This window comes from Leopardus geoffroyi, chromosome D3 (assembly GCF_018350155.1).
Source record: "Leopardus geoffroyi isolate Oge1 chromosome D3, O.geoffroyi_Oge1_pat1.0, whole genome shotgun sequence".
Taxonomy (NCBI): domain Eukaryota; kingdom Metazoa; phylum Chordata; class Mammalia; order Carnivora; family Felidae; genus Leopardus; species Leopardus geoffroyi.
The window spans coordinates 48774936-48799063 of record NC_059339.1 but is presented as its reverse complement, the minus strand read 5'-3'; the positions used below and the strand labels follow the sequence as shown (position 1 = coordinate 48799063).

Here is a 24128-nt window from a genome sequence, read left to right as displayed (position 1 = left end):
GATGCGTCTCAGCTCCCAGGCTGCCTGTGGAGCATTTGAGGAGCAAAAGGCCAAGCCAACAGGGAAGAACATGCCCTGGGAAGAACTCACAAAGCCGAGAGTAAGCGAAAAACGGTAGAGGAGCTCCTGGTGTAAAGAAAGTGTATTTTTAAAAATCCAAACTATACAGGGGCACCTGGGTGGCTCAGGCGGTTAAGTGTCCAACTTCGGCTCAGGTCATGATCTTGCGGTTCGTGAGTTCCACCCCCGCGTCCGGCTTTGTGCTAACAGCTCAGAGCCTGAAGCCTGTTTCGGATTCTGTGTCTGTCTCTTCCCCTCCCCCACTCGCACTCTGTCTCTGTCTCTCTGTCTCTCTCTCTCTCAAAAATAAAGATTAAAAAAAATCCAAACTATACAAGTAGAATAATAGACTCTATGCTATGGGTTATAAACAACCAACTAATCAGGACCGTGTGATCAGGCACTGTGGGGTTCCAAGGAAGGCAGAGCCTCTGCCCTAGATGCTTGGAATCTTGGGAGGAAACAAGATAAATGACAGGGTTGGGGGGGGCAGGAAACAGGGGGCTGGAAGCCCAGTGGTGAGCAGTTGGGAAGGTTTGCTGGAGGAGGTGAGGGTATAAATCGGGTTTAGAGGCACAGCAGGCTGGGACAATGAAGGGGACCGATAAAGCAGGGGTGAACATGCAAAAATGAATGTGAAAGGTGGCCGAGAGATTAACCCACAGAAGCGGGGTTTGGGGGAGGGGAGCATTGAGTCCAGTGGCCTCCTCCTCCTGACCCCATCCCACTTGGTCTGTGATCTCTGTGTGTTGGCCACTCTTGAATCCAACCGTCAGACTCTGCCATCCTGTCTGACGTCCTGTCCCTAAGCTTTCCCTGCTGTTTCCTCTTTTAAATATCCTCTCCAGGGAACCTCACGTCCTAAGACTTGAGTATGAATGATGCAGCTGATTCCACTCTTTTCCACCTGTGTGTGTCTAACTGCCTAGTGAACAGGTCCAGGTGGCAGAAAATACCCTCTCATGAGGCCCCAGAGGAACTCTTCCCTCCTGGTCCCCCTCACTTTCCTCCCTCCTGTGAGGGCTTTCCCACCCACCTAGGTGCTCAATAAAAAAATACTTGGGATTTCCCTCATCATGTCCTTTCCCTCAACTACCTCCTTGACACACACACACACATGCACACACATGGACACATGCACACACATGCACTCAGGTGCACACACACTGAGTCATCTGTTATTTCCACCTCCTAAAGGTCTCTGTACTCATCACCTCCTCCCCACCCCCCAGGCTCACCTCGTCCTTCTCTTTCCTGTGGGCTTGTCTTTCCCAACACACTTTCTGAATGACTCCCCACCTACACAGCCCCTTCATGCGCCCATCAAAATTCTTTTTAAAACCCCAATTCAGAAGATTAGAACACCAGACTCCATTTTAAACAAAAATTTTACCTTTCTCTACATACACGTGTGTTTGTGTTGACCGCGTGACCGTCAAGCAGCAATGTGGCCCCGAGGGTTCAGAGCCTGCCCTCTGGTCCGAAGCCCAGAGAAGCTTCTTAACGCTCCCCCATCTGTAAGTGCAGAAAATTACTTTGTCTACGACACAGGGCTGTCGTGAGGATCAACTGAGCAGAGGTCTTACAACAATGCCTTGTACATAGTGAGCACTCGTTACAGGGAGGCAGGGTGCGAGAGGGAGGGAAAGAATAAGAAGGGAATGCAATAACATTATCAATGTTTACCTCTAGGCCACAAGATTTGGGTTTTCTCATTTTTGCTTCTTTATGTTTTTTCGATATTTTCTGTACCTTTCTAATTCTCTATAATAACCATAACATCCTTCTATGACCATTAAAACTGCCCTTTTCTTTGGAAATTACAGAATGCTACATCCTTGCTTAAGAATGGTCAGGAGCCTCCACCGGGCACAGGCCACAACCCAAACGCCTGTGCTGGCCTAGGGGGCCATGCACCCCCCACCCTCACCTCCCACTGCCCCACTTAGGCCCCAGACTGCCACCTCTCCAGACTTCTTTGCCCCCATACCCTGTGTCCCTGCCATCATCTTCTCTTTTCATTGTGTCCTTTCTTGCCAGGCACTCTCGTCTCCTCTGACTTGAACTACCCTCAACTAAACCCCCGTTCACAGTTGGAGGCAGAGTTCAGATCTCCACTTCCCCGGGGGTGTTCATTGCTCCAGAGTCTGTGGGCCGGGTGGCAGGCCTGTTGGCGTCTCCAGATATTTGTAGAATCCTCAGATGTTGGAAGACAGGTGCAGGGATGTGGAGGCAGAGGAGGCTGAGAAAAGAGAGGGAGGAAATTGTGAGGCTATTCTGTGCAGGGCTCTAAACGCAAGACTCATCAAGGGGGAATTTTTGAAGATTTTGTTTTTTTTTTTTTTTGAGTAGAAGGACAGCATGATAAAAGTCACATTTTAGGAATAGAAGTTGGCAACAGTACGCAAAATGGATAGTGTGGGAGGCCAGAAAGTTGGTCAAGAGGAGGTTGGCAGGAGTTAGGCAAGAAAAGATGAGGTTTGCTCCAAGGTGGACTGGCCACCAGGGCTGTCACAGCTCTTGGGCTTGGTCTCCCGCCCTGCCAAGCATTTCCCTGTGTGGTCCCACTGACCCCCTCCAGACTTATGGCCGTTACCTTTACGCATGGGACTGAGTCACATGGCTGACTGCTGAGTAGTAGAGACAGGGGTCAAGCCTAGATACATCTCACCCCAAAGCAGAGGCCACTAACTGACCTTCCCTAAGCAGCTCACAAAACACCGGGCCTTCAGCATAGAAACACTGAGCAGGAGGAAGAAAACAGGAGGGTGTGGTCAGCCCTGGAATATTCTTGAAAGTCTTCAAGTTACCAGAAACACTGTGGTGAGCGAGAAACAAAATGGATAAAGAGGAAAAAGAAGGTGTTCAAGTGTCGAGGAAATTATGAAGGTGAGGAATAGAGTGAGCTCCGAAAGGGAAGCTTCCGGATGAGTGAGAGGAGCTTCTATTTTACACAGCAGGCGGCAGAGTTTTGGGACTTCACGACTTGCAGGGGTGATATAGGCTGAACATGGAAAATGGGTGGAAAGGGTTTGGACATATTCCTGGATGGCTCACTTGTAACCGATTTTTCAAAACAAACTACATATAAGTGGGAGAGGTTCCCTAACTTTAAAAAAAATATTTTTATTTACTTATTTTAAAAGAGAGAGAGAGGGGCGCCTGGGTGGCGCAGTCGGTTAAGCGTCCGACTTCAGCCAGGTCACGATCTCGCGGTCCGGGAGTTCGAGCCCCGCGTCAGGCTCTGGGCTGATGGCTCAGAGCCTGGAGCCTGTTTCCGATTCTGTGTCTCCCTCTCTCTCTGCCCCTCCCCCGTTCATGCTTTGTCTCTCTCTGTCCCAAAAATAAATAAACGTTGAAAAAAAAAATTTTTTTAAAGAGAGAGAGAGTGCACAAGCAGGGGAAGGACAGAGAGGGAGAGAGAACCCAAGCAGGCTCTGCATCATCAGTGCTGAGCCCGACGTGGGGCTTGACCCACAAACCAAGAGATCATGACCTGAGCTGAAATCAAGAGTTGGACACTTAACCAGGTGCCCCTCCCCCAGCTTTTTGAAGTGACACCAGGGAGCGCAGGCCCACGATCTGAAGCTGTCGTCAATAAGACAGTTTAAGATAAAAAAGATGCCAATGACCACAGTGTACCCGGTACCAGGCACTGTCCTAGCATCATCTCGGTCAGTTCTCACGGCAGTCATTTGAGGAAGGAATTATTACCTCCACCCTTCAGAGGAGGAAACTGAGGCACAGAGGGCTGAGGTGCCTTCCACAGGGTCACAGCTACTATACTAGCAATGCTGGGATTCCAGCCCACATCAGTAGACTCCGAAGTCAACACGCTTTCCATGATAGACACTGCTTCCCAAGTGCTTCCAAAGACCACTGAACTCACACAAAGGAGACTTCCTAATACTTTTGTGCTCTGGAATCTTCTCCAAAGGCATAAAAGAGGCCTCATGTCATGGAAGCCGCAAGACCCCCTCTCTCTGCTGAGAGGGCACGGAGCCTCTTAGTCACGGCCCAACTTCCCTCTGGTTCTAGTTCTTGAAATCCGCAGTGGGGAGGGTGGCCACACTGGGTGGGCTGACCCCATAATAGAAGACTTAACACATTTTGCTTCCCTGCCCACATGCCGCCTCCTCCTCACAGCTAACCTCAGCACCACCCCCAGCAATCTGGATAGTCCCCGTGCCATTTGAGAGAACATTCTTAGTTGTTCGCAGCCTCTGGTGTTCACATAAAGCCAAAGTTAATGCTCTGGAGTGTTTCCATCATCCTGTGACAAATCTGGACTGGGTATCAGTATCGGTCCAAAGGACATAGCGTCAGGAGGAGGCAGCAGGGAAAGAGCAAAATATGGAAGATGCGTGAGATTTACAAGTACCATGCAGAAAAAAAAAAAAAAATTAAAAGACCATTTAAGCAATTTGAAAAGCAGGAGCGGTGTTCAAAATGTCAGCAGTGCATGGAGCACGGATGACGGGGCTGGAGTCATCCAAGGTGCCCTTGGGGTTGGCAGAGTGGCCAAGGGAGTGCATGGGTTAGAGCGTGTTCATGGGAGTCTGGGGCTCTGCGTCCCCATTCACCTGCTGCAGAGTCACGGGCGACTTGCTTAACCTCCGTGAGCCTCTGTTTCCTCCTCTTTCTAAAGAGGGTGATAATCTTTGAAAAAAGTCAATAATGGCCCCAGCAGCTGCCCGCTAGGCTGTGATGGGTCCAATCCTTGGATGTGAGGGGCCCCCGGCAAATATTTTTCATGGGGGCCCCCCTATATGAACAATTTGAGTGGAATCTAAAAAACAGCCTCAGAAACAAAGGGTTGAAGGGGGCTGGGGGGTGGGGGAAATAGGGAGGTTGGCAAAAGGGGAAAACTTTTAGCTCTAAGATGAATAGGGTCTGAAGATATAAGGTATAATATGGTGACTATAGTCGATACAATACAGTGTGTAACTGACATTTGCTAAGACAGTAGAATTTAAATGTTCTCACTAAATAAAAAAAAAGGTGCATATGTCAGGTGATGGATGTGTTAACTAGCTAGGTGGGGGTGGGGGGAGGCGGAGATCCTTTTACAATGTAGACGTATCTCAAAGCATTACAACGTACACTTTAAATGTTTCGCAGTTGTGTCAGTTATACCTCAATGGAGCTAAAAAGAACTTTTAAATAAAAATGTGCATTAGAAAATAATAAAACACTAAATGTAAAAAAACAAAAGCAAAAATCAGTTTCAGTCGCTCTAGATCGGCGTGCCAGCACCCTTCTGGAAGCTTGGTCCCACACAATTGTACAAAAGAAACCCTGTATTGGCTGGTGGGAACAAGCTGCTTGCCAGGCGGCCCTCCGGGAACAGGTGCCCGGACACAGGCCGGCAGAGTTATCTCGAGCTCCTCAGGGCATCAGAGCAACCCCGCGGTCAGGGTAGAGATTCAGAGTGCTCTGAGGTGGGGGAAACAGGACCTGGAGCCCACATGAGTTCCAGCCCAGGCTCAGGGTGCCCCTGCACGGTGGCACAGACAGCCCTGGACAGTCTCGGACACTGGGGAAGCGCTTAGAAAATTCCAGTCGTGCTGCTCCAATGTGAGAGGCCCTCAGAGGCACAGAGCCTAGATCTGGGGCCCGGGTCGCCCAGGTCTAGACAGCACTGGCTGCAGTGCTCCTAAGGGAACATAAACATCACTCACAGGATTAAAACAATAATCAGAAAAGGTCACTCCGTACTTGTGTTGGAACAAACCAGCCACAAGGCACTTGTGACTAGGGATGACCCAAGACACACAGAAAGACACTCAGCAACCACAGACATAATTAACGTGCCCCTCTTCTGGCTAATTTGTGTGACCACTGCTTCTCTATGATGGAGCTTTATCTACTTTAACCCGTCATCCTCCTGGACCGAAAAATGAAAGAAGAAAGAAAGAAAGAAAGAAAGAAAGAAAGAAAGAAAGAAAGAAAGAAAGAAAGAAAGAAAAGGAGAGGAGAGGAGAGGAGAGGAGAGGAAAGAAAAAAACTATCAAGATGTCCAGTTATCACATTGCCCTTGTGCCTAGACGGCTCCCAGCCCCTACCCCTCCTGAGTTTCCCCCAGCACAAGCCCAAATCCTATAATAAACTCTTCCAACTCCCTCATGTGGTCCCTTGCTATGTGTTCTCTTGCAGCAAGGTAAATAAATCTAACTCTGTGTGACTAGAGGGTGTTCCTGGTGGTCTTTGATGGGCAGCAACCCATCTGACAGGGCTATTGTAGAAGCTTACACAGACGCTGGAGTCCAGAGCCCTATCATTATTTTGGTGCTTCTCAGTCTTTCTGTCCTGCTCCCTACTACTCTAAAGCAAGTGAGGTCTATGGACCAGTAACATGGGCACGACCATGGGCTTGTTTGAAATGCAGACTCTTGGGGCGCCTAGGTGGCTCAGTTGGTTAAGTGACATACTCTGCATTTCCTCTTAGGTCATGATCTCACGGTTGTGAGATCGAGCCCACATAGGGGTCCATGCTGAGCATGGAGCATGCTTGGGATTCTCTCTCTCCCTCTCTCTCTCTGTGACTCCCCTGCTCACACACACTCTCTCTCTTTCTCAAAATAAATAAACATAAAAAAGAGAGGAGACTCCTGGGTGGCTCGGTCGGTTAAGCGTCTGACTTCAGCTCAGGTCATGATCTCACAGTTCATGAGTTCAAGTCCCGCGTTGGGGTCTGTGCTGACAGCTCAGAGCCTGGAGCCTGTTTCAGATTCTGTGTCTCCCTCTCTCTCTATCCCTCCCCTGCTCACGCTCTGTCTCTCTCTCTTTCTCAAAATAAATAAACATTTAAAAAATCTAAAAAAAAAAATTTTTTTTTGATATTTTTGTTCAAATGTCAGGGGGTGGGGGTTTGCATTCGTATCGTTTTTGTTTCCAAATATTATTTATCTGCTCTCTGAGTTTTTCAGCACTTCCTTAAATTTTTGACCCAGGGCAAGTTTCTCACTCATCAGGCTGCTAAACTCTCAGAAGGCCTTTAGCAAACATGTGGGTGTGGCTTGTGGAGTTAGATTGCCTGGTTCAGATCCGTGGTTTGCCACTTCCTCGCCGTGTTCGTTGGGGCAAGTTGGTTAAGCTTTCCAGCTTTAGTTTCTTCTTTGTACGATAGAGGTGGCTTTTAAAGTTCCATTCTGTGCAAGTAAAGAAAGACCGATATGCAGTCCAAATGCATAGCTAGGAGGTCTGGTTTAACCCAAGGATCAAATTCAAATTATCAACAAGATGGGCAGCGTTTTCCTGGAGTAATCCTCTATAAATGTAAATTTATTTATTTATTTATTTATTTATTTATTTATTTATTTATTTTTATGTTTATGTTTTAGCGCACGAGAGAGTGCACACGTGCAAGTAGGAGAGGGACAGAGAGGGGGAGAGAGAGAATCTTGAGCAGCCTGCACTCTCCGTGCGGAGCCAACTGGAGCTCAATCCCATGACCCTGGGATCATGACCTGAGCCAAAAACAAGAGTTGGACGCTCAACCAACTGAGCCACCCAGGCGCCCCTATAAATATAAATGTTTTTATTAAATTTTTAAAATTGTTTATTTTGAGAGAGAGAGAGAGAGAGAGACAGAGAGAGAGAGAGAGAGACAGCATGAGCAGGGGAGGGGCAGAGAGAGAGGGAGAAAGAGAATCCCAAACAGGTTCCGTGATGTCAGCACAGAGCCCAACTGGGGGCTCAAACTCACAAACCGGGAGATCATGACCTAAGCCAAAATCAACAGTCGGACACTTAACTGACTGAGCCACCCGGGAGCCCCTAATAGAAGTTTTAAGTGCACACATGTAATCATATCGTATACACTGTTGTTTTAGGTCACTCTTTTCTTTCCTTCCATTCCCTGCCCTTGTGATCCGTATTAACATACCTAATATTATGTTTCCAAATTTTCCTCCATGTCCTTATAATGAGTTGCAGACACAACATACACACGCGTATGCATTTACGCACATTTGGGTTTGGGGCTGGGGACATTGCTTCACAAACACAGGATTATATTAATGCTTTTCTGCACTCATGTATAAACAGTGTCTTGAAGAAATCCCTCCAAGCCACTTGGTGTACCTCTCTTTTTTTCTTTCTTCACTGACAGTACCCTAGTCCTTGATGTGGCCTACAATCACCCATCCTGTATTAATGAGGATTCATTTATTTTCTAATCTTTGCCTTTCTGGATATTGCTATAAGTAGGCATCCTGAGGCATACATTCTAATACGGGAGCTTAGTTTTCCCTCTGCTAAAGTTGGCATAAATGGAAACATCCAGTTTGGACTCTTTTGTGTCTGGATGATTCTGTCAGCACAATGTTTTTGAAGTTAAACCATGTTGTTGCATGTGAAATATGTTCCTTTTTACATCTGAGTAGTATTCCATTGTCTGCACATACCACAGTTTGCCTATCTATTCTTCTGAGTATGTATATTTTAAATTTTAATGGATAATGCTAGATTTCTTTCTTCAAATGCTATAAAATTCACATATCCACCAATGGCATATGTTGTAGTTGTTTTTAATTTTGACTGACCTGCTGATCGTGACACGACATCTCGTTATTACTTAATTTGCATTTCCCCACCTATGGTAAATTCAAGCATCTTTTTTTACACTTGTTGGCTCCCTGGATTTGTGTTTCTATAAATTGCCTTTTCATATTCTTTGATCATTTCTGTTGAGCTGCCAATTTATAAAATTTCTTTCTGTTTATATAAGTTCCTTTATTCTTATATAATTAATTCCCATATTGTATAAATACTTAAATACTTGCCACTCCAAGTATTTTGTCCCAAATCTGTCATTTGTATTTTGATTGTGTTTATATATCTTTTGCCATATACATTTTTAATGTGGTCAGATATATCTTTTCTTTTAGAATCTTTGTGTTTTCCAATCTTCTTAAGATCTCCTCGTCCATAGCTTGTACGCAAAGTCTCCTAGATATTGCTGCAATATTTTGTCCTGTTTTATTGTTTACCATTACAAGTGTACTCTCTGGGGGAATGTATTTTTGTACATGGTGTAAAAGAGGAGTTTTGTGTTATTTTATTTCAGATGGATACCCTGCTATACTGGTCTCATTTTTAAAACAATTTATTATTTCCCCACTAAATTGCACTACCACATTTGATATATAATGTATATTAAATGATCATATATAAGACTACTTCTGGATTCTCTTTTCTTTTCCACTGATCCATTTCTCATTCTCACACTAGTAAGATATTTATTTCATAATGGTCTTATAGTATATTCTGATGCAATGGTAAGACAACCTGTTCCTGTTCTTTTTTTATGCTTTTCTTGGTTATGCTTGAGTATTTATTTTTCCTTGTGAACTTTAAGATAATTTTATCTAGCCTCCATATCCCCCAACAAAAAAAGCCTGCAATTGTAACTGCAAAAACATTATCCTTATATATTTAGGGGGAGAATTAATAGTGTCGTGATATTCCGCTTTCTCCCCAAGGATGCGACATGTCTTTCCGTTGGTTTGACTTTGTTTTGTGGCCCTTAGTAAGATCAGTTTTATTCATAGAGATGCATTTTTATTATTAGCTGTCTTCTCTGATTTTTTGCTCACTATTTTATACATAGAATATTTTTCTTTTCCATTTCTATATGATTTTTTTTTTAATTTTTTTTTCAACGTTTATTTATTTTTGGAACAGAGAGAGACAGAGCATGAACAGGGGAGGGGCAGAGAGAGAGGGAGACACAGAATCGGAAACAGGCTCCAGGCTCTGAGCCATCAGCCCAGAGCCCAACGCGGGGCTCGAACTCACAGACGGCGAGATCGTGACCTGGCTGAAGTCGGACGCTTAACCGACTGCGCCACCCAGGCGCCCCTATATGATTATTTTTAGAGTAAATAAAAGCTAACAATTTATGTATTATATCCTGATTCTTAAATTTTCTTATTAATTATAATGCTTAAAAAAACCACTAGGATCTCTTGAATTTTATATCATGGGCAAAAATGCACAGTATTTATTTCTCTTTTCAAGTGTTTATTTTAGTTACTCATTTTCTTTTTTTATTACATTTACTAGATCTCCCAAGACAAAGTCAAACTGTATTGGTCATAATAGGCTTTTCCGTCTAGATCTTGATTTTTAATGAAATGGTTGTATTTATTTTATTTTATTTTTTTAATTTGAGAGAGAGAGAGCAAGTGGGGGAGAGGGGCAGAGGGAGAGGGAGAGACTCCCAAGCTGGTTCCACACTGAGGGCAAAGCTGGATCAGCCCTGGAGCCAGGTGCCCCTAAATTGAATGGTTTAATTGTTGTTATGAGGACAATTAGTGGAGGGTTTGGGGAAATATTTTTATTATATTTAAGTGCTTTCCTTATAGTCATCTTTTAGTTAGAGTTTACTTAGGAATGTCTACTGTATTGCATGTCTTTTAAGCATCTATTGATAAAATCCTATCAATTTTCACCCCTTAATTTGCTTAAGTCCTGATATGTTAAACAATTTCCTGATATAAAAATACTTTTACATTCCTGGGGCGCAGTCGGTTAAGCGTCCGACTTCAGCCAGGTCACGATCTCGCGGTCCGTGAGTTCGAGCCCCGCGTCGGGCTCTGGGCTGATGGCTCAGAGCCTGGAGCCTGTTTCCGATTCTGTGTCTCCCTCTCTCTCTGCCCCTCCCGCGTTCATGCTCTGTCTCTCTCTGTCTCAAAAATAAATAAATAAACGTTAAAAAAAAATTTTTTTTTAAATAAAAATACTTTTACATTCCTGAATAAACTCTAATTGGTTTATTGATATGGTGTTTGACTGAATTCTAATTAGAATTTTTGTATCTATATTTATAAATAAAATGCAGCTTTTCACAAAGGAGATTTTCATAAATTTCTGCAGAAGAATTATATCGTCTGACACCTACCTGGAATATTACCACAATCAATCTTTTTTTTTTTTAATGTTTATTTGTTTTTGAGAGAGGGAGAAAAAAAAAAAAAAAAAAGAGCATGAGCAGGGGAGCGGCAGAGAGAGACAGAGACATGGAATTCAAAGCAGGCTCCGGGCTCTGAGCACAGAGCCCAACCCGGGCTCGAACTCATGAACCGTGAGATCATGCCCTCCGTGGAAGTCGGACGCTTAAGTGACTGAGCCACCCAGGAGCCCCCGACAGTCAATCTTATTAGAAAGTATTTATACGTATTGGGATGATATCAAGATCAAAGTAGCAGATACAAGTTTTCCAAAATTCTAACATTTTCCTGTGAAAGCTTTAACTGTATCATTGGCAACAAATACTGCCAGTTGCTTGCCTGGAAGGTATAGGCTAGTTACCTAAGTATCAAGAACCAGAATTTGTCTGTCGATTGTTCTTTCAAGTAAAAATAGCGTTCCACGAAAACGGGAGAAGTGCATCTCGGAAACTCAGTCACACAGACGCTTTTCCTTGAGACAACCTTCATACTTCAGTATGCAGCCGAAGTGCTTTCTGCACACTTTGCAGCTAGCCCCGCAGAATACTAAAGAGACATGCACTCAAGGGCCGAGGTTTCATAAAACTAATGATTTTTCCTGCTTCACGAAGGGCAGTCTTAAGTGAACAGACACTTTTTAAAACTGAGTGTATGGCACTGAAAAACTGTGACGGCTGGTACCCCTTGGTGTCAGTGCCTTTATTATCAGTAAGGGACCAACAGTTTTACCCACCATTGCGTTTACACGATTCATGCAAATGTCAACACAGTGAAAAAAGCAGGTAACAGCTCAGTATCATTTTGAATACAGGTTTGGCCTCACAGAACTCCTGAAAGGGTCTCAGAGACCCTCAGGGTCCTGTGGAACATGCTTTAGAAACCACTGCTCTGGCCAGATTGAGCTCCATTTCTGTTTTTGTTTTTAATTTTTTTAACATTTATTTATTTTTGAGACAGAGAGAGAGCATGAACAGGGGAGGGTCAGAGAAAGAGGGAGACACAGAATCCGAAACAGGCTCCAGGCTCTGAGCCGTCAGCCCAGAGCCCAACGCGGGGCTCGAACTCACGGACCGTGAGACCATGACCTGAGCCGAAGTCGGACGCTTAACCGACTGAGCCACCCAGGCATCCCTTCATTTCTGTTTTTTGAGAGAGCCAAACTCTTTCCCACCTCAGGGACTTTGCACATACTGGTCCCTCTGACTGGAATGCTGATCCCACACTTGACCTGGTCAACTTTCTTCGTCAACCCTCAGTTTCCAGTTCAAATGACTCTTTCACAAGGAAGCTAATCTTGGCCTACTGCTCAGTTAAGCTCAGTCCCCAGGTGCGGTGCTTTCAGCAAACCTTGGTATTTCGAGCATAGCTCTTATTACAATTTTAATTTACGTGTTACTCAGGTGTTTATCCATCAAGGTCTGCTCTCCCAGGAGTGTAAGCTTCTTGGTCCTGCGCACCTTTTCTGTTTCAGTGTCCCTCTCACCCAGCGCAGTGCACTCAATCACTATTATTGAATAAATGCATGGGGGAATGATCTGGTTTGCCTATGACTGGTTGGCTCACGTGGTAAGCTCGAAGGGCTGAAGCCAAGGTCGTGGGTTGGACCTACCGCACTCCTTGCCTGTTGTCTACTCCAACCATCAGATTTTCCTTCCCAAAGCAGTACTGCAGGTGAACTGGGATGAAGGGCGTGGATGAATAAAGGCAAATCCAATCCTGTTCATAGGAAAGGCATTCAGAGCTTCCCCCCGAATAATTTCTTGCGGATTTGTTGTCCTCTGCAAAGCCAGAAAGACAACTACAGCACTTCCCCGTCATCGGAGACCTACTTAAACTTCCTGAGACTGTGAAATCTTTCTTATTTGTTCATTTACTGAAAATCCCCTGGTCCCCCAGCAAATACACACGCCTTGCAGAACCTTGAAAAGTCATCGGAAACTATCCAGCAGTTATGAGCCATAGTTTAAAAACCTCTGAACTAACAAAATTATCATTCCGTCCCAGATTTAAACTGAATTGTGGTGATTATAGCGTATACTCTGCAGTTCTGGTTGAGAGGGCAATTTAATTAGAAGCCTCTATCTTGAGGCTAACTCCACCCCATACCCCCTCCCCCCAAAAATAATTCTTTAGGATGAAATTTCTAATGCTGTCTCTCAGCCTGAAGGTATGTTTTCTTGTAGAAAGTTGAGTAAGATTCCATTTAGGCTATTTTTAAAACTCAAGGGAAAGGGCAAAAGGGGGGATTTCACCACTTCAGAAATCATTCAGATACTTTTTTACTATTTTTTTCCCCAAATGCAAACTGCTTCCTTTAGAACTTTCAAGTTGTCCTTTTTAATGCCTTTGACATGTTTGAAGAAATTTGGTAGAGCTGTAATGAAGTCGTTGACAAAGTGTGTATTGCTCAGATGAAGATTTTTTTTCCCTCTCTTTAAAAGAAACTTGCATGGAAATGCTACCTGTGGAATTCTGATCAAAATCAAATCTATGAATAAAAGTGTGTGTGTGGGGGGGGGGGGTTGTACCTATAATAGGCGCATAACATCTTACCAATGAAAAGTCATTGGTTAATCACATGGTATTTGCTAAAAATGACCTTAGAAATCATTTGGCCTGAGTCTTGTTTTACAGGGGAGAAAACTGGGGCCCAAGGAGGTACAATAATGTTGTAGTCGCGATGAAAGACAAATGAATAATCCTGAAACACGTGCCCTTTTGCACATGTTTAATTAAACATGTTTAGTTAAAACATGTTTCACACCAATAATTAGCAAAAGTAAAATCGACAGCCACTGGACCATTCTAGAGGAAAAGGAGGGCCCCCAGCCTGGGAGGGTTAATTCCCACCATCTTGGCAGATCACATGCTAAGGGTGGGGGTGGGGGCCAAGAGCATCATCGTGGCAGCAAGTTGATCCATGGGGAGCGCTTCTCTGTCTTCTTTCAATCCAGTACAGCAAAAGAGTTCTGCCAACAAGTTCCCGGGCCCAGAGGGAGGACCGAGGGGCTGTCTCTTTTATGGGTACCTGGGTACAGTCGTGGCTTCATCAAAAACAGCCAAGAATTTGGGGGCCTAAATCACATATGTACTAACAATCCATCATTCTTTTCAAATCACATCACTAAAAAAGCAGTTTGCATAAAATTCAAACACGGCATTCCAGCCTGAATTCAAATAAATGTCAAACTGCATAGTGGTTTTTTAAAAATAATTTACTGCACTCAACTAACGTAAGGGATGGTCAGGTGGCAAAGGTACATTTCACCGCAAAGGAGCATTTCCTTGGAAGGCCCAGGTTCCACAAAGGGAACAGTTTGGAACCATGACCAATGCATTTGGATAGTTAGTGGTAGGGTTGGCCTGTAGTGCAATTAAAGAGGATATTATAATATGAGTCACACCACACAAAATTGCCGAAGTTTGACATTCCTGACCCCCCCACCCCCAAAATTACAGCTCCATGTAGTTCCATCTCATATTTCAAATGCACCTTGGTAGGGAGGTGGTGAATCTAGAAGCAAGGTGTGTATTTTCACAATGATTAACCTGACTAGCATTAAGTTTTTGTGACAGACACCTCAAAACCTACGACGGTAGAATCAAAGATTAGAATCAAATTAAGGAAAGTCAGGAAAATCCTAGAAAAACTCAGAGAGCCATAAAACACAGTACACTGCAGCTACTTTCCAAGTTCCGGTTTCCAAGCGCAAAGGATGACAGAGCACTGTATCCCAAAGGAGAAGGGATCCTTAGCTCAATCAAGGAAAGTTCTAGAAGCGAGTGGAGCACAAAACAGGCCTTGAAATCTTCAAAAGACTTATAGAAAGAAGGAGAGGTGATTAAGGAAAGAGGGAGAAGCATCACTATGTCCCACTCTGTACCTTTGCTTGGCCACAGGGCTTCCTGACCGTTTCTGGAACCCTGCAACTTTTTTTTTTCCCTGCTACAGGGCTTTCCCACTGGCTGTTCCCTTTGGAACAGTTCTTCCCCCTCATCTACCCAGGGCTAGTTCCTGTTTCTCAGTAAATATTAAATGTCATTTCTTCAGAGAAGCCTTTCCTGACTGCTCAATCTAAAACAGCCTTCCCTCTGGTTAACCTTTCTCTATCATTTTCTTTTCTTCGTAGAACTTGCCAATATGTAAAATTATTTTTTTATTTCTTGTGATCTTTTTTGGTATTTTGGGGGGGGGTTTGGTATTTTGGGGGGGGGGCCCTCCAAGCCCCATCCTAGGTTAACCTCTTGAGAGCAAGGCTTTACTGGAACAGTGCCTGGTATATAATAGGCTTAGGCTGTTAGGATGCTCTTGACTGCAAGCAACAGAAAGCCCTAATTCAACTAGCTTAAGCAATAAAGGGGTTTTACTGGCTCACGTACCTGTAAAGTCCAGTGTCCCATGTCATCAAGGAAAGATCTAGTGTCTTCTTTAGTTCCAGGCTGCACATGCATGCATACATCATCCAGGAGAGGCAACATTTCTCTCCTAGGATTCAAGAAGCCAAAAGTCTGATTGGCCTGGTTTGGGTCACTCTGCATGCTCTCCCCAAAACAACGATGGTAGCAGGAATGGGGGTGTGCTAGGCCAGAGGGACTATGTGAAGAAGTGGAGACCATCAGGAGATGCCGGATCCCGTCAGGAAGGGGAAATGGGGAGACGAAAGCACCCATACTTCACCACCGAAATGTGCAGGCATGAAGACGCCTGGAACCGAGAGGGGGCTTCTCATAGGGTGGAGGAGCAGTGTCATTGGGCAGTAGGCAGAGTGGCTAAAATGGGGCTGATGTTGGAGATCTTAAAGGAAGAGGAGGGCAATCATCATTCGATAGGCAGCAAGAAGCCACTGAAGATTTTGAGTAGTGGCATAACAGCATGAAGTAGTGTTGAGGAAGATAGGTCGGCTGCAGTTTGCAGACGTAGTGAGAAAAATGTGGGGAGCGGGGAGGCCAATGAAGAGTTTGTCTAGGCACTGGGGAAAGGCCCAGGTCAGACATTAGATATGAAAGAATGTCAGAGATAGAAAAGGTGGGCAAAGCAAAGATGAGCCAGAGGTAGTGGCTGATTGGATATAGATGATGAAAAAGGAATGAATGAAAGATGGTCTGCCATGTCCCTTCTTTCAACTCCCTATGCTCCTCAGGCACGCCCAGGGGCCCCACCTATCCCGGCATCTTCCCCCCCACCCCCGCCCCTCTCTGCACCTCTCACCCTCTCTTTCACTGCAGAACTCACCACCAATTATAATGGCCTATGCATTTGTTACCTCCTCATTGCCTTCCCCACCAGAACTTGGCTCTGAGATCAATGGCCGGCAAGGGTCTGGGTCCAGGTCTGGATTCAAAGGAAATGTAGTGAGTGAGCCAATAGTAGGCAAAGATGCTGGGAAAGAGAGATGGTTTATGGGGGGAAGATAGCGCCTTTGATGTGGGGCAAGTTGGGTCTCTGGAAGACATCCAAGTGAAAATATAAAGAATTTAGAGCTTTAGAGATCTCAGTCCAGTGTTTTCCCAAAGTGAAGCCCATTTTCCCTGGCCTGGAACCTCTTACCTCTGCCTCTTCTCCTCCTTTCACTTGTCAAGACTTGGTTCCTCTGCCTGCCTCACCCTTTTTCTTCTTAGAAATCTCAATAGGGATTTTAAATAGCTTGCAATCCATAGTTTTATTAGATTGAGAAATGTTGGCCCTAATAAGTCCCTTTATTTTACAAATTAAATATATATAATATAATGTAATATAATATAATATAATATATATGACTATATATTCTATATATTCTATATATATGTATATATAGTATATTCCAGAGATCTAAGTGACTTACTCAAAGTCACACATCTAGGAAGAGAGAAAACCTGAACTAGAATCCATGCTTTTTTTGAAAAAAACTGCTGTTCCTTAGCTCATATTCAGTACAGAAGTGTAGGTCAAGCTCTGGGAATGGGTTGCCTGAAATCCTGAATTTCTGAATTCCTTTCTGGAACCAATTCTACAAAGAGGCCACAGAAAGTACACAAGGACCCTCAAATGCATATTTTGTTCCTTTTTAACAGGGACTAAAATGTGCTGTGGGGAATACATGACGGCACCATTACAGAAAGATTTGGCTTTTTCAGTGCCTTTTAATAAGAGAAAGTGTGCTCACAAACCTACTCTGCATTAACAGTTATTATTTTTTTAAAAAACATTACCAAAGATCAAAATAGCCAGCAGGTTGGCGTTCACAGCAGCTCTGGCCTGCCCCCTTGTGCACAATTCATATTAGTGCATTTTTTTCAGGGCAACTCCGGGCAGGGGTGAAGGTCAGACTCTTCTTCACTTTCACCTTCCTTCCTCTCGCCCCACATCATTCCTCCTTCTCCCCTTCCTCCACTCACAGCCCAAATGACAGAATCAGCTCAGGGCGAGCTTGGACTTTTGTGTGACGGTGAAATCCACCTCCCCTCCCCTCCCCCCAGTGTTGAGCCATTCAGTCAACAAGTGGTTTGCGGAGCAAGTAGAAAGCACTGAATCCAGGGTTAAGGGCATAGGTAGCCCCTGACTTCACAGAGCTTCCAATCTAACAGGGAAAGCACACAGTGATGAGTAATCACTGGCCTGAAAGAGCAATTATCAGCAATTACCAAACTAGTCAATAGCACCCCCATATTAAAGGGAAAAAAAGGAATGAGTTCATAAACACCGCTTTGTGAAGAATTCTCTTTTCAGTTAGGTGATGGGCATCATTTCAGGTGTTTGAGGATTAGTGCTATCCAGTAAATGAAGTCTCTCTCTTTTTTTAAACATCACTTTTTAAAATTTTTTAATGTTTATTTTACTTTGGAGAGAGAGAGACAGAGACAGAGCGTGAGTGGGGGAAGGGCAAAGACAGAGGGAGACACAGAAACCAAAGCAGGCTCCAGGCTCTGAACTGTCAGCACAGAGCCCGACGTGGGGCTTGAACCCTCAAACCACGAGATCATGACCTGAGCCAAAGTCAGACACTCAGCCAACTGAGCCACCCAGGCATCCCTACCTTCATCTCTTAATAGCGCTATCAAATGTTTAGTTTTAGTATCTGTCGTGTCAGATTAACATGTTATAGTTTTTCCCCTGAAACTTACCTTCAGCAAATGCAGGCTCCAGGGTGACTTTGGTGAGCCCAGCTCACTGGAGAACAGCTGAGGATGAAAAGAGCATGCTCAATAAATACTTGCCACCTGCCATTGGGTGGCTTTTAGCCACAATAATTAATTCAGCCATCAGCTTCGTCATTGCACAAAATCTTAGTGCCTACACCGTGCCAGACATTGTGCTAGGGTCTGAGCATGAGGGGAAAACAGAACGAAAAACCAAATAAGAACCAACAAAAAACCCAGTCTCCCCTCAGAGAGCTCAGAGCTCTGTGAGAAAGGGACAGAAACAAACAGATAATCACGATCTTGTGGGGTTTGCTTTTGAGGACCACTTTATGACAACGGCAGCATATACAATATACCACTGAGAGAAGGAGGCATGATACGTAAGACGATTTTGGCTTCAGATAACAGAAATGCAGCTAAAAATGACTTAAATGCAAAGGCCACTGTTACCTCACAGAACAGGAAGTCCAGAGGTGCACTCTGGGGCCAGTGGATTTGGCGGCTCATCCAGATGGATGCGTGTTTCTGTGCTCCGTGCTACCTTTGCAGCCTGGCAGTGTCTTCCCTTATGATAGAGAGTGCCATGGCCGGTGAGGAAGGGGCATTTCCTCTCAAGCTTCTATTTTACGAATCCCCACCCACCCTCAGACATCTTCTTTGGTTCCATTGACCAGGACTGGGTCCCATGCCCAGGCCCTAGGGCAATTACTGCCCAGCAACACAAGACCTAGACAGTTGGTTCCAGCCAGACTCCCTCAAGTACATACATGGGTTTGAGAGGCGTGAACACAACCAGGTTCTAAGAGCAGTGGAAATTGAGAGGTATGGCTGTTCTTAGACAACCTGTAGGCTCAACCACAGAATATCTGTGTCACCCCCACCAAAATGTTAGCAGCAGGAAGGAATATTATGGAAATTGGTCACTTTCTTCTTTTTGTTTTTGTTTTTCCAAATTCCCAAAAGTGAGTATGTAGTCTTTTTATAATCAGAAGTAAAGAAACGAGCAGTACTTTGGGACATTTGTTAGGGAAACACCCTACTGGGAAGAATGGAGTAGGAACACAAGTAGCAGCTGATGTAGTTCCTGCCCAAAATGAGCTTAGCATCTCCTCAGGACACACTAAGCCATTTGTAAGCAAGTATCAGGTTCCGCATCCAGTTCCAATGTGTGGGTTTAGAAGAGTTTCTCACACCAACAAGCAGCTCTAAGACACCAGCTGGACGTCCAACAATTCAACCTACTTCTCACACTGTCTCCCTGGAGATGGTGTCAGATCCCACAGGTTAAGGGATCGGTCCTACAAGGGTGCCCCTTCCTTCAGATACCGGTCGCAAGCCTAGGTGGCCTATTGACTATAGGTTGCAGGTTCCCATGACCTCCTCTTCAGGTTCAATCAATTTGCTAGAGCATCTCACAGAACTCAGAAGGACATTTTACTTACTAGATCACTGATGTATTATAAAAGGGGATAACCCAGGAACCGCCAGATGGAAGGTGCAGAGGGCAAGGTATGTGGAAAGGAGTGCAGAGCTCCTACACCCTTGGGGTGCACCACTGTCTCAGCACCTCTACACCTTCACCAACTTGGAAGCTTTCCAAACCATGTCGTGTGCTTTTTGATTTTTATGAAGGCTTCATTATGTGGGCCTAAATGACTAAATCATTGACCGCTGGCAATAGATTAAGCATCCAGCCTCTTTTCCCTCTCTTAGAAGGTGGGGGGGGGGGTGAAGACTGAAAGTTCCAACCCTCTAATCACATGGCGTGGTTGGTCATCCTTAGGTGAGGTCCCAAAGTCATCTCGTCAACATAACAAAACACACCTTTATTGGGCTCATATGAAACTCCAAGACTTTTAGGAGCTCTATGCCAGAAATGGGGACAAAGACCAAATGTATATTATAAGTCACGCCAACACAACAAAGAAACCATATATTCACAACGTATCTGGACTACATTTTTTTTTCCTGGTACTGCAAATTAGATACCAGAACAGTGTCAATTATGCTGAGTCTGCCAAATAGACAGTAATTTTGTGAGAATTCAAGGAGAGCAAAGGATGACTAGAGCTCCCATCTATAGCCAAGAAGAAATAGACACTGACTTTTCAAACACTGTCAAATGCTAGTCTTCCTATGCTTAAAGAAACACTGAAAAGGGCAGCATCCGAACAAAAATGCGGTTCTTCTATGTGTAACTTTCCAAATGTCAATAGAATGCAGCTCCTTTGGTTCTAAATCATAACAACCCTGACTTGGAAAACAGCTGAAAGGGAGCACCGACTGGATTTGCCCCACATCAAGTCCTGTATAGGACTGGAAATAAAACGGGCCAACAGGTCGGGCTTGGAACGCTTTCTTGCCTTAAGGTCCTTCCGCATTCACATTTATCTTCATCAGAGAATCTGAGTGTCTGAGAAAGAGGAAGACCAACGCATTGTTTAGTCCGATAACCTGTCTCCTTGAGCTCTTGACCTATGGTTCTCTAAAGCTGGAGTTAGAGGTGGTAGGTGGAGTGCACCCAGTCTCTGGAACGTGAGCTCCAGTCCACTTGGCATGCTTCCTTGAAAGCATACGGGCACCAGATTCTATCCTAGGAAAACACTGCCAAGGTGAGTTGTTTCATCTCCCCGATCCATTCATTTGGCCTCTTTGGAGGAACAGATTTCCCACGGTATCTGGACGTTTGCTTTAAGCCATTTCACTCTCACTACTGTAGAAAGACCCACACTAGTACCTGAGTTTGCCACCAGAAAGAAATACGAACAGGATTTTTGCTTTTGTGAAATGGTAAACACATCTGCTTTAGATCATTTCGGCTTGCCAGTGCTTTCAGATAGTGGGGGAACCTGTATACCTTCTTCGAACCCCATGAAAATCTTTTACGCTTGTGTAACACCTGGTAATTTCCAAGGGCATTCCCACCTACTCTGCACAACCACTTGTAAGGCAGCTGTCCCACTTTTTGTACAAATGAGAAAAAAATAAGATTTAGAAAGATGAAACTACCTGTTGAAGGTCACATGGCTTTGAGTGGCAGAGTCCATTTTTCTTAACCTCAGTCTTCTTATTCATGCAAGTTACTCATCAACACAGTCTTGATACTCAGGCATAGGAAGTACCAGTCAACAAAGAAGCACTAGGTATTTATACTGTGTTGAGAAGGGTTAGATTTCAGAAGTTCTCATGGACTTTCGGTCTTTTTTTTTTTTCTTTCTTTCTTTCTTTCTTTCTTTCTTTCTTTCTTTCTTTCTCTTTTCCCCTTTCTCCCTCCTTCCTTATCTATCTGTCTCTCATTGCTTAAAAAGTGCACAGCTGCAGTGTTTGGAATAAAAACAAATACATTAAACTAAGTTCTGTCTTCCACCCACACCCTCTATTGCCTTATCCATTTTTGGTTCAATTATAACCAACATATGGGAGACATGGACACCACATTCAAAATGCCAAAACCACTTTCTACCACATAGGAGACTGTGGCATAGTTTGAAAAATTAAATGCATTAAAATTATATTGTTGGCCACTTAAAATACCTCTCATCATTTATAAAACATTATCCCCTTTGGTCTCTCATAGTTTTAGCTCAGTAAGTATCCAATGGAAGAGAAGACTTACTTGCTTATCCTGATTTTCCCATATCCAATTTGAAAAGCGAAATTGTCAGTGTCCCTGCTCATTGAGAGACCTTCCTCCCCAAACAAAGCAAGAGAGAGAAGTGTGTTGAGAAGCTTCAGCGATGATATGCATCTTTTCTGGGCAGTTGACAGCATAAATTCCTCTTGGTTGACATCATCAGCTCTGTGGATTATTGCAATGCCTGGTCCTTGACCCTGAATATCACAGTACTCAAGACATAACCTATATTTCCAGCTGTGTTTTCGAATGGGCTCAGCCTGGAGAAATGACCTTGAAAGATTCTCTTGGAATGGCCCAGTTGTTTAAAACGCATGGCCCCCCTCTCGAAGGTGTTAAGTGAGCAGAGAAAGATGAATTCAGCAGTTCCTATTCTCTTCCCCTTCCTTTACTCCACCAAATCAAGGGCAGGCAGAGGCCGCTTAGCTGTCTAATAATGACAGGGACAAATTTTCCTTGTTCCCCACTTTGGTGGAACACAAAGAATTGAATTTATATGTAAACTCGACTAGACTGGATTGAGGACCCTATTCCCTGTGAAACAGCCTTCCGACCAGGCAATCTCTGTGCCATCATCGGGAGAATGGATAACAGAACGTGTGGAGTTCTAGGTTGCACTAGAAGTAATAGATTCCATGCAACATAATATAACGGATGCAATTGAAGAAATAGTACAAAGTAAAAAATAAAAGTAAATAATAGACATATGAAACAACAGTCCACATGTGACAAGAACATGTACAACAAACAAGAAAGGGGCCTGTGAGTGATGGGGCATGAGGGGTGACAAGGGGGTAAAAGGCACTCAATCAATTTATTAATCACTCCATCGAGAGGGAGAACCAGGCACAGACCCAGGATGATGAGCCATGAACTGAGGACCATAGCACCAGAGGTCCAGCTAGGAAAAGAGGGGGAAGGAAAAAAAAAAAAAAGCTTTTAAGAAAATACTGGCTCCCAAGACAATTAAAAGCAGTAATGATCTCAATTCCTCCTTCAACAGGCAAGTGCTGCAATGTTTTCCTTAGCGTCCAGGTGGTATCCTTGGAATTTCCTTTTGTTTCCATCCAACAAAAACACTTCCATTCTGAAATAAGTAAATAAGTGTCCATGATCCAATCACAGCGGGATGGGAGACTGGATCGCACTTTTTCAGCGTTGGTGGGGACAGGGTCCTGCAACCGGAAGAGGCCACCCAAAGCAGATCATCCCTGGACAGCTCCTGTTCCAGCTTTAAAGGCCGAGGTGACCTTCCATTCTACTTACAGTAGATCCTCATTCAAACAGTAAAATGCCCAAGACTTATTTCTTACATTCTTTTACTCTTCTCTCTCCTCTTCCACCAAGAGACCCCTCCCCCAAACTCCCGAGTCAACCGGCAGAGTGTCCACATCGATGGCATGGTTCCTAGTAGCCCTGACATTACCCACTTTTGCCACAGAGGTGAGAGGGGGAGGAAGAGATCTGAGCAAACCAGGTTTGAGCCACTGACACAGCGCTTCCTTCTGACGGAGGCTCAGTTTCCCACCTATAAAGTGGCGGGATTGGTTTGAGCTGGACGGGGCTGGGTTAGGAAGTTGTTGACAAAACTTCAATAGTCTGTAAGATTTCCAGCAGTCCGTAAGATTTCCTGCTCAGGTGGGGAGAATCTAACGATTTATGTCCCACTTTACTGTTCTATCCTTCTTGTATTGGTCACGTGGAATTCACTTGGCACGTGTGATCACATCCAGAGGCTTCCTTGAGAAAATGCTGGGTTCATTTTTATACAGGACTATAAATGAAGATCCCATGATCCCATGTAAGGTAAGTTTATTATTAAAAAAAAAAAAAAAAAAAAAAAGTAGGGGAGCCTGGCTGGCTTACTTGGAGGAGCGGACGACTCTTGATCTTGGGGTCATGAGTTGGAGCCCCGCGTTGGGTGTTGAGATTACTTAAATAAATAAACAAATCTTTTTTTTTTTTTAATTTTTTTTTAACGTTTATTTATTTTTGAGACAGAGAGAGACACAGCATGAACGGGGGAGGGGCAGAGAGAGAGGGAGACACAGAATCGGAAGCAGGCTCCAGGCTCTGAGCCATCAGCCCAGAGCCCGACGCGGGGCTCGAACTCGCGGACCTTGAGATCGTGACCTGAGCCGAAGTCGGAAGCTTAACCGACTGAGCTACCCAGGCGCCCCTAAATAAACAAATCTTTAAAAACAAATAAATAAGTAAAGTAAATGAATCAGCGAGCAAATTGTCAGTGAAAGCTCTAAATTACGTTACAGTGGTGCCATACTTTAATGGTGTATAACTGCTAAGAGAAAAGGTGAAAGTACCTATATTTAGGGCAATAGAATAAGTGTAGTCACCACATT

The 24128-nt window shown here is 44.3% G+C and overlaps 1 protein-coding gene and 1 long non-coding RNA gene across 2 annotated transcripts in view; one reads left to right on the top strand and one right to left on the bottom strand.

Annotated features, from left to right (window-relative positions):
- KCTD1 (potassium channel tetramerization domain containing 1) overlaps nt 1-24128 on the top strand; it is a 190275-nt gene that overhangs the window by 14244 nt on the left and 151903 nt on the right. The window lies entirely within an intron of this gene.
- On the bottom strand, nt 1751-23603 carry LOC123588400. The gene is made up of 5 exons (XR_006707829.1): nt 21144-23603; nt 18117-18173; nt 16280-16458; nt 15396-15501; nt 1751-2302 (listed from the first exon to the last, which is right to left on the bottom strand). It is a non-coding gene; the product is annotated as an uncharacterized LOC123588400 (long non-coding RNA).